The sequence below is a fragment of the Triticum aestivum genome, chromosome 2B (assembly GCF_018294505.1).
Source record: "Triticum aestivum cultivar Chinese Spring chromosome 2B, IWGSC CS RefSeq v2.1, whole genome shotgun sequence".
NCBI lineage: Eukaryota > Viridiplantae > Streptophyta > Magnoliopsida > Poales > Poaceae > Triticum > Triticum aestivum.
In genome coordinates, this window is record NC_057798.1 from 781,462,529 (window position 1) to 781,471,193 (window position 8,665).

The 8,665-nt window shown below is 42.9% G+C and overlaps 1 pseudogene; it reads right to left on the bottom strand.

The window, feature by feature from the left end:
- LOC123039643 (uncharacterized) overlaps positions 1-4,155 on the bottom strand; it is a 53,915-nt pseudogene extending 49,760 nt beyond the window's left edge.
- Between the last annotated feature and the right edge of the window lie 4,510 nt (positions 4,156-8,665).

Consider the following 8,665-nt stretch of genomic DNA (forward strand, 5'->3'; position numbering starts at 1 on the left):
GGAGTAAACGTTGGAAACCTATTCTGCACAACTCCAAAAGACCTGAGACTCCACGAAACAACTTTTCAGATTTAATAAGAATTTTTGGGCAAAAGAAATAGGCCAGGGGGCCCACACCCTGTACAGGAGATAGGGGGGCGCCCCCCCCCCCTGTAGGGCGTGCCCCCTATCTCCTGGGCTCCCTGGTGGGCCTCCGACGTCCATCTTCTGCTATATGAAGGGTTTTCACCTGGAAAAAATCGCGGGCAAGCTTACGGGACGAAACTCCGTCGCCACGAGGCGGAACCTTGGCGGAATCAACCTAGGGCTCTGGCGGAGCTGTTCTGCCGGGGACACTTCCCTCCGGGAGGGGGAAATCATCACCAACGTCATCACCAACGATCCTCTCATCGGCAGGGGATCAACCTCCATCAACATCTTCACCAGCACCATGTCATCTCAAAACCCTAGTTCATCTCTTGTATCCAATCTTGTATCAAAACCACAAATTGGTACCTGTGGGTTGCTAGTAGTGTTGATTACTCCTTGTAGTTGATGCTATTTTGTTTACTTGGTGGAAGATCATATGTTCAGATCCTTTATGCATATTATTACCCCTCTGATTATGAACATGAATATGCTTTGTGAGTAGTTACGTTTGTTCCTGAGGACATGGGTGAAGTCTTGCTATTAGTAATCATGTGAATTTGGTATTCGTTCGATATTTTGATGAGATGTATGTTGTCTCTCCTCTATTGGTGTTATGTGAACGTCGACTACATGACACTTCACCATTATTTAGTGTTGTGGTTAGGTTTACCTTAATACTCCTTTTTGTAGTTGCGGATGCTTGCAATAGGGGTTAATCATAAGTGGGATGCTTGTCCATGTTAGGGAAGTACCCAAGTGCCGGTCCACCCACATATCAAATTATCAAAGTACCGAACGTGAATCTTATGAAAGTGATGAAAACTAGCTTGATGATAATTCCCAATGTGTCCTCGGGAGCTCCTTCTTCATTATTACAACTTGTCCAGGCTTATCCTTTGCTATATAAAGGATTGGGCCACCTTGCTGCACTTTATTTACTTTATTTACTTTTTGCTCGTTACTATTTATCTTATCAGAAAACTATCTATCACCTACTATTTCAGTGCTTGCAGAGAAAACCTTACTGAAAACCGCTTATCATTTCCTTCTGCTCCTCGTTGGGTTCGACACTCTTACTTATCGAAAGGACTACGATAGATTCCCTATACTTGTGGGTCATCAATGGCAAAAATACAATACGTGCCTTGCAACACTTTCTGTCACTGGGTAAGGAAACCGCAAGATTGAACCCAAAGCTAAGCACTTCTCCCATGGCAAGGAAGATCAATCTAGTAGGCCAAACCCAACTAATAATTCGACGAGACTTGAAAAGATAACTCAATCATACATAAACGAATTCAGAGAAGATTCAAATATTATTCATAGATAAACTTGATCATAAACCCACAATTCATCGGATCTCGACAAACACACCGCAAAAAGAGTTTACATCGAATAGATCTCCACAAGAGAGGGGGAGAACATTGTATTGAGATCCAAAAAGAGAGAAGAAGCCATCTAGCTAATAACTATGGACACGTAGGTCTGTGGTAAACTACTCACAACTCATCGAAGGGGCAAGGATGTTGATGTAGAAGCCCTCCATGGTCGATTCCCCCTCCGGTAGAGTGCCGACGAAGGCTCCAAGATGAGATCTCGCGGATACAGAAGGTTACGGTGGTGGAAATTGTGTTTTGTACTTCTCCTGGATGTTTTCGGGGCACGTAGGTATATATAGGAGGAAGAAGTACGTCGGTGGCCTCCCGAGGGGCCCACGAGACAGGGGGTGCGCCCTACAAGGGGGGCGCCCTCCTATCTCGTGGTAGGCTCGGCAGCTTCTTGGCTTGCACTCCAAGTCCTCTGGATCACGTTCGTTCCAAAAATCATGCTCCCGAAGGTTTCATTCCGTTTGGACTCCGTTTGATATTCCTTTTCTTCGAATTACTGAAAATAGGCAAAAAAAACAGCAATATGGGCTGGGCCTCGGGTTAGTAGGTTAGTCCAAAAAATGATATAAATGTGTAAAATAAAGCCCATAAACATCCAAAAGGGGTAATATAATAGCATGGAACAATCAAAAATTATAGATACATTGGAGACATATCAAGCATCCCCAAGCTTAACTCCTGCTCGTCCTCAAGTAGGTAAATGATAAAAAGAGAATTTTTAATGTGGAATGCTACCTAGCATAATTCATAATGTAATTTTCTTTATTGTGGCATGAATGTTCAGATCCAAATGATTCAAAATAAATGTTCATATTGATAAAAGAAATAGTAACACTTCAAGCATACTAATCAAAGTAATCATGTCTTCTCAAAATAACATGGCAAACGAAAGTTCATCCCTAAAAAATCATGTAGTTAGGCTATGCTTCATTTTCGTCACACAATGATGTTCCCAACTTCTATACCCCCGATGACAAGCCAAGCAATTGTTTCATACTTAAATAATCTCAAACTTTTTCAACCTTCACGCAATACATGAGCGTGAGGCATGGATATAGCACTATGGGTGGAATAGAATATGATGATGGGGATTGTGTGGAGAAGACAAAAAAAGGAGAAAGTCTCACATTGATGAGGATAATCAACGGGCTATGGATATGCCCATCAATTGATGTCAACATGAGGAGTAGGGATTGCCATGCAACGGATGCACTAGAGCTATAAATGAATGCTCAACAAAAAAAACTAGTGGGTGTGCGTCCAACTTGCTTGCTCACGAAGACCTAGGGCATTTGAGGAAGCCCATCGTAGGAATATACAAGCCAATTTCTATAATAAAAAATTCCCACTAGTATGAAAAAGACAACTTATGAGACTCACTATATGAAAAGCATGGTGCTACTTTGAAGCACAATATATGAGACTCACTACATGAAGAACAAGGTGCTACTTTGAAGCACAAGGGTGGAAAAAGAGATAGTAACATTGCCCTTTTTATTTATTTTCTTTCCTTTTTTCTTTTTTTGGGCCTTTTTTGGCCTTTCTTTTTTTTCTTTTTCCTTTTTTCGTTGGGCAATGTTCTAATAATGGTGATCATCACACTTCTATTGATTACAACATAAGAATTACAACTCGAAACTCTATATGAATGCCTCCGGCGGTGTACCGGGATGGTGCAATGAATCAAGAGTGACATGTATGAAAAATAATGCATGGTGGCTTTGTCACAAATACGATGTCAACTACATGACCATGCAATGGCAATATGACAAAAGTAAAGTATGTCATGATGATGATTTTTTTGAAAGATCCAGCAAAGCTGCTGGCTTTTCATAATTGATCATAGCAGGGAGCAATGGGGAAATCACGCATACATGGTGGTTGATCCTAGGATCAAAAGAGATAAACTGAAGAGAAACGAAAGAAAAACTGGAGAGGATCCCAGCACTAAGAAAAAAACTCAACGTTGCGCTCCTTAGCCTATCCCTTCTGTTGGCAAGGTGAAAGGATGCAGCAGGCATGATGCACCCGCCTGACGCCATAGCTCAATCACCTTTCTGATCGCCTGTGTCACCTCAGTCAAAGAGGACTCGCGCCCTCTGAAAATGCAGTCGTTTCGGTGCCTCCACACTTCCCACAACGCAAGCAGCATCACTGACTTGATCCCCCTTCTGAGCTCAGGTTTGGTGCTTTCCACCTTGAGCACGCGGCCCGCCCCGTCCAGGCCGTCACTGTCCGCGTGCAGCTTCAAGGCCTCACATCTGTTCCAAGTCGCCAGGTTGCCCCAGAGTGCCTGAGCGAACAGGCACGACCAGAAGAGGTGATCAGCAGTCTCCAGGCTTCTGAGGCAAAGTTGGCAGAAGTAAGGGTTCGGCCATCCTCGTCGCTGGAGCCGGTCATTGCACCACAATATGTTCAGCAGCAACAGCCAAAAGAACATCTTCAGCTTTCCGGGTGCCCAAGTCTTCCATATGATGTGCCTAAAATCGGAGAGATGATTCACCTGGAACTGCGCATTGTAGGCAGATGAAGTGGTGTAGCAGCCACTGGCCTCCAGGTTCCACCTGATGGCGTCGCTGACTTGCGGGTTTATGGCGATCGCCGCCGAACGCAGCAGCTGAGCTAGCATGACAATCATGCACCAGCTGATCCGTGCGCGAGGTCAAGTAGCTAGCGATCATCTTGCAGGGCGTCGGCGACTGTCCTTGTTGTGGAATAGTCACGTCAGATGTCCTCGTGAAAGGACTTAGTTGTGGAGCCATCGCAACTAGGAAGCTTGAAGGGGTTAAATCAGGACAAGAGACACGAGAGGGTTTATACTAGTTCGGCCCCTTACGGTGAAGGTAAGGCCTACGTCTAGTTGGGTTGGTATTGATGTTTCGATGACCAGGGAGGGAGATACACTATGCCCGGCTCTCGATGAGTTGTTTCTTGCCCTATGCCGCCAGCAGGTCGTCCCCTTATATACACGGGTTGACGCCTTGTGGCTTACAGAGTCCCGGCCGGCTTATAGAGTCCGGCTCGATGACCAGTTAAATCTACCTTACATTACAAGTCATGCCATCATGGCAGTTTACTACAACGGGCTTAAGCCGCCTGTGGGCCTTAAGCTCTTTATTGAACCGCCATCTTCATGCTTGGTCTTGGGCTTCCTATGATGAGTCCTCTTTGCGTAACCCGGCGCATACTGGGCGGCTTACACAAATAGTCATATCCCCAACAGTCCTGGTCTTCCTCCTCGAATGCTTGTACAGGTCCGGGAACAACAATTTGAGCGTGCCCTCCCCCAGCCAGGAGCAAGTCCAGAATCTTGCGGTCTGTCCATTGCCGATGGTGACAGAAGTTGCCGCGCGGAAAAGTACCTTGTCTGTCTCCGAACATGGCACCTCCATGCCTACCCAGGGCCGATCCGGGTGTTTCCAGGCCAGCCACAACCATCTTTGACGCAGCGCGCGGCCAAAACGCTCCATGTCCAGGACACTGATACGTCTCCAACGTATCTATAATTTTTCATTGCTCCATGCTATATTATCTACTGTTTTAGGCAATATTGGGCTTTATTATCCACTTTTATATTATTTTTGGGACTAACCTATTAACCGGAGGCCCAGCCCAGATTTGCTGTTTTATGCCTATTTCAGTGTTATGAGGAAAAGGAATATCAGACGGAGTCAAAATGGAACGAAATCAACTGGAGAAGTTATTTTTGGAAGGAAACCCACCTGATGGACTTGGACCCCATGTCAGAACATACGGGAGGTGCTCACGAGGGTGGGGGGGCGCACCCACCCCCTAGGGCGCGCCCCCTGCCTCATGGGGCCCCCGTAGCTCCACCGACGTACTCCTTTCACCCATATATACCTACGTACCCTAAAACCTCCAGAACAGAAGATAGATCGGGAGTTCCGCCGCTGCAAGCCTTTGTAGCCACCAAAAACCTCTCGGGAGCCTGTTCCAGCACCCTGCCGGAAGGGGAACCCATCACCGGTGGCCATCTTCATCATCCCGGCGCTATCCATGACGAGAAGGGAGTAGTTCACCCTCAGGGCTGAGGGTATGTACCAGTAGATATGTGCTTGATCTCTCTCTCTCTCGTGTTCATCTATGGCACGATCTTGATGTATCCCGAGCTTTGCTATCGTAGTTGGATCTTATGATGTTTCTCCCCCTCTACTCTCTTGTGATGAATTGAGTTTCCCCTTTGAAGTTATCTTATCGGATTGAGTCTTTATGAGAACACTTGATGTATGTCTTGCCGTGATTATCTGTGGTGACAATGGGATATCATGTGCCACTTGATGTATGTTTTGGTGATCAACTTGCGGGTTTCGTGACATTGGGAACCTATGCATAGGGGTTGGCACACGTTCTTGACTCTCCGATAGAAACTTTGGGGCACTCTTTGAAGTACTTTGTGTTGGTTGGATGAATCTGAGATTGTGTGATGCATATCGTATAATCATGCCCACGGATACTTGAGGTGACAATGGAGTATCTAGGTGACATTAGGGTTTTGGTTGATTTGTGTCTTAAGGTGTTATTCTAGTACGAACTCTTTTATAGATTGATCCGAAAGAATAACTTTGAGGTGGTTTCGTACCCTACCATAATCTCTACGTTTGTTCTCCGCTATTAGTGGCTTCAGAGTGACTCTTTGTTGCATGTTGAGGGCTTGTTATATGATCTATCTATGTTATTATTGTTGAGAGAACTTGCACTAGTGAAAGTATGAACCCTAGGCCTTGTTTCCTATCATTGCAATACCGTTTACGCTCACTTTTACCTTTAGTCACCTTGCTGTTTTTATATTTTCAGATTATAAAAACCTATATCTACCATCTATTTTGCACTTGTATCACCATCTCTTCGCCGAACTAGTGCACCTATACAATTTACCATTGTATTGGGTGTGTTGGGGACACAAGAGACTCTTTGTTATTTGGTTGCAGGGTTGCTTGAGAGAGACCATCTTCATCCTACGCCTCCCACGGATTGATAAACCTTAGGTCATCCACTTGAGGGAAATTTGCTACTGTCCTACAAACCTGTGCACTTGCAGGCCCAACAACGTCTACAAGAAGAAGGTTGTGTAGTAGACATCAAGCTCTTTTCTGGCGCCATTGCCGGGGAGGCTAGGTAAAGGGCACTCACTCACACCCCGTCAACTAAGCTCTTTTCTGGCGCCGTTGCCGAGGAGGTGAGTGAAGGTATATCTTTAGATCTTGCAATCGAATCTTTTTGTTTCTTGTTTTAGCACTAGTTTAGTTTATAAAAGAAAACTACAAAAAAATGGAATTAAGGATGCCTCATATGCTTCATCTTTTTAATGTCTTTCGTGAAAATGATGGGAAGGAAAATTGTGCTCAAGTACTAGAAGAAGAATTACATAGAATGCTTGGCATAAAATATGTGAATGATGAGCATGATTGCAATGTTGTTAGTATGAATTCCTTGAATATCCATGATGCTAATGATATGCAAAGCCACAAGCTTGGGGAAGCTATGTTTGATGAAGATGATATTTTTTGTCCCCCAAGCTTTGATGAGAAAATTTACTATGATGAAAACATGCCTCCTATCTATGATGATTATTGTGATGACACGTATGCTTTAAAGAATAATGATAACCATGAAACTTGTCATCTTGATCTTAATTTTCAATCACATGATAGTTATTTTGTTGAGTTTGCTCCCACTACTATTCATGAGAAGAATTTGGTTTGTGTGGAGAGCAATAAATTTTCTATGCTTGTAGATCATGAAAGGAATGCTTTAGGTGCTGGTTATATTGTTGAATTCATTCATGATGCTACTGAAAATTATTATGAGGGAGGAATATATGCTTGTAGGAATTGCAATAATGTCAAGTTTCCTCCCTATGTGCTTCAAGTTTTGAAGCTATGCTTGTTTTACCTTTCTATGCTAGTTGATTATCGTTCCCATAAGTTGTTTGCTCAAAAAATCCCTATGTATAGGAAGTGGGTTAGGCTTAAATGTGATAGTCATATGCTTCGTGATGCTCCCGTTATGTTTGAATTCTTATCTTTTATGTGAGCATCATTGTCATCTTCATGCCTAGCTAAAAGGCATTAAAGAAAAGCGATTGTTGGGAGACAACCCAATATTTACCCTTACTGTTTTTGTGTGTTCACATGATTATGCTACTGTAGTAATCATGATTTATAGCTTTTGTTTCAATAAAGTGCCAAGTAAGACCTTTAGGATGGCTTACGGTGATAGTTGTGTTGATCCTGCTGAAAATCAGAAACTTTTTCACCCAGTAAATTAGTTTTGTTAATTCACATAAACGTGCTTCTGATCTGATTCTTTTTGATATGGATTTGTACACCAATTTCTTAGGACTTCGTAATTTTGTAGGATGTTTGGAGTTCTAGAAGTATACGTTTGATACAGGTTACTACAGACTGTTCTGTTTTTGACAGATTCTGTTTTCTATGTGTTGTTTGCTTATTTTGATGAATCTATGGCTAGTAAAATAGTTTATAAACCATAGAGAAGTTGGAATACAGTAGGTTTAACACCAATATAAATAAAGAATGAGTTCATTACAGTACCTTGAAGTGGTGTTTTGTTTTCTTTCGCTAACGGAGCTCACGAGTTTTCTGTTAAGTTTTGTGTTGTGAAGTTTTCAAGTTTTGGATAAAGACTCGATGGACTATGGAATAAGGAGTGGCAAGAGCCTAATATTGGGGATGCCCAAGTCACCCCAAGGTAATATTCAACGGATAACCAAGAGCCAAAGCTTGGGGATGCCCCGGATGGCATCCCCTCTTTCGTCTTCGTTCATCGGTAACTTTACTTGGAGCTATATTTTTATTCACCACATGATATGTTTTTTGCTTGAAGTGTCATTTTCTCTTGTTAGTATTTACTTTCTGTTATTTAGAATAATGTTTTTCATCTTTAGTTTCAATAAAAATGTCAAGGATAGCCTTTGCCATGCTTATTTTTCTAGTATACATGTTGCTGTTTGAAAACAGAAAGTTTACCGCTGTTGCAAAATTTCCCTAGAAAAGTCAGAGAATTATATAATGATGAAACCTTTTGCATAATGAGATCTGGTAAATTTACTACAGTGGGAATTTTATTTCATAATTTTTGGAGTAGGGAAGTATTCATACTCTTGC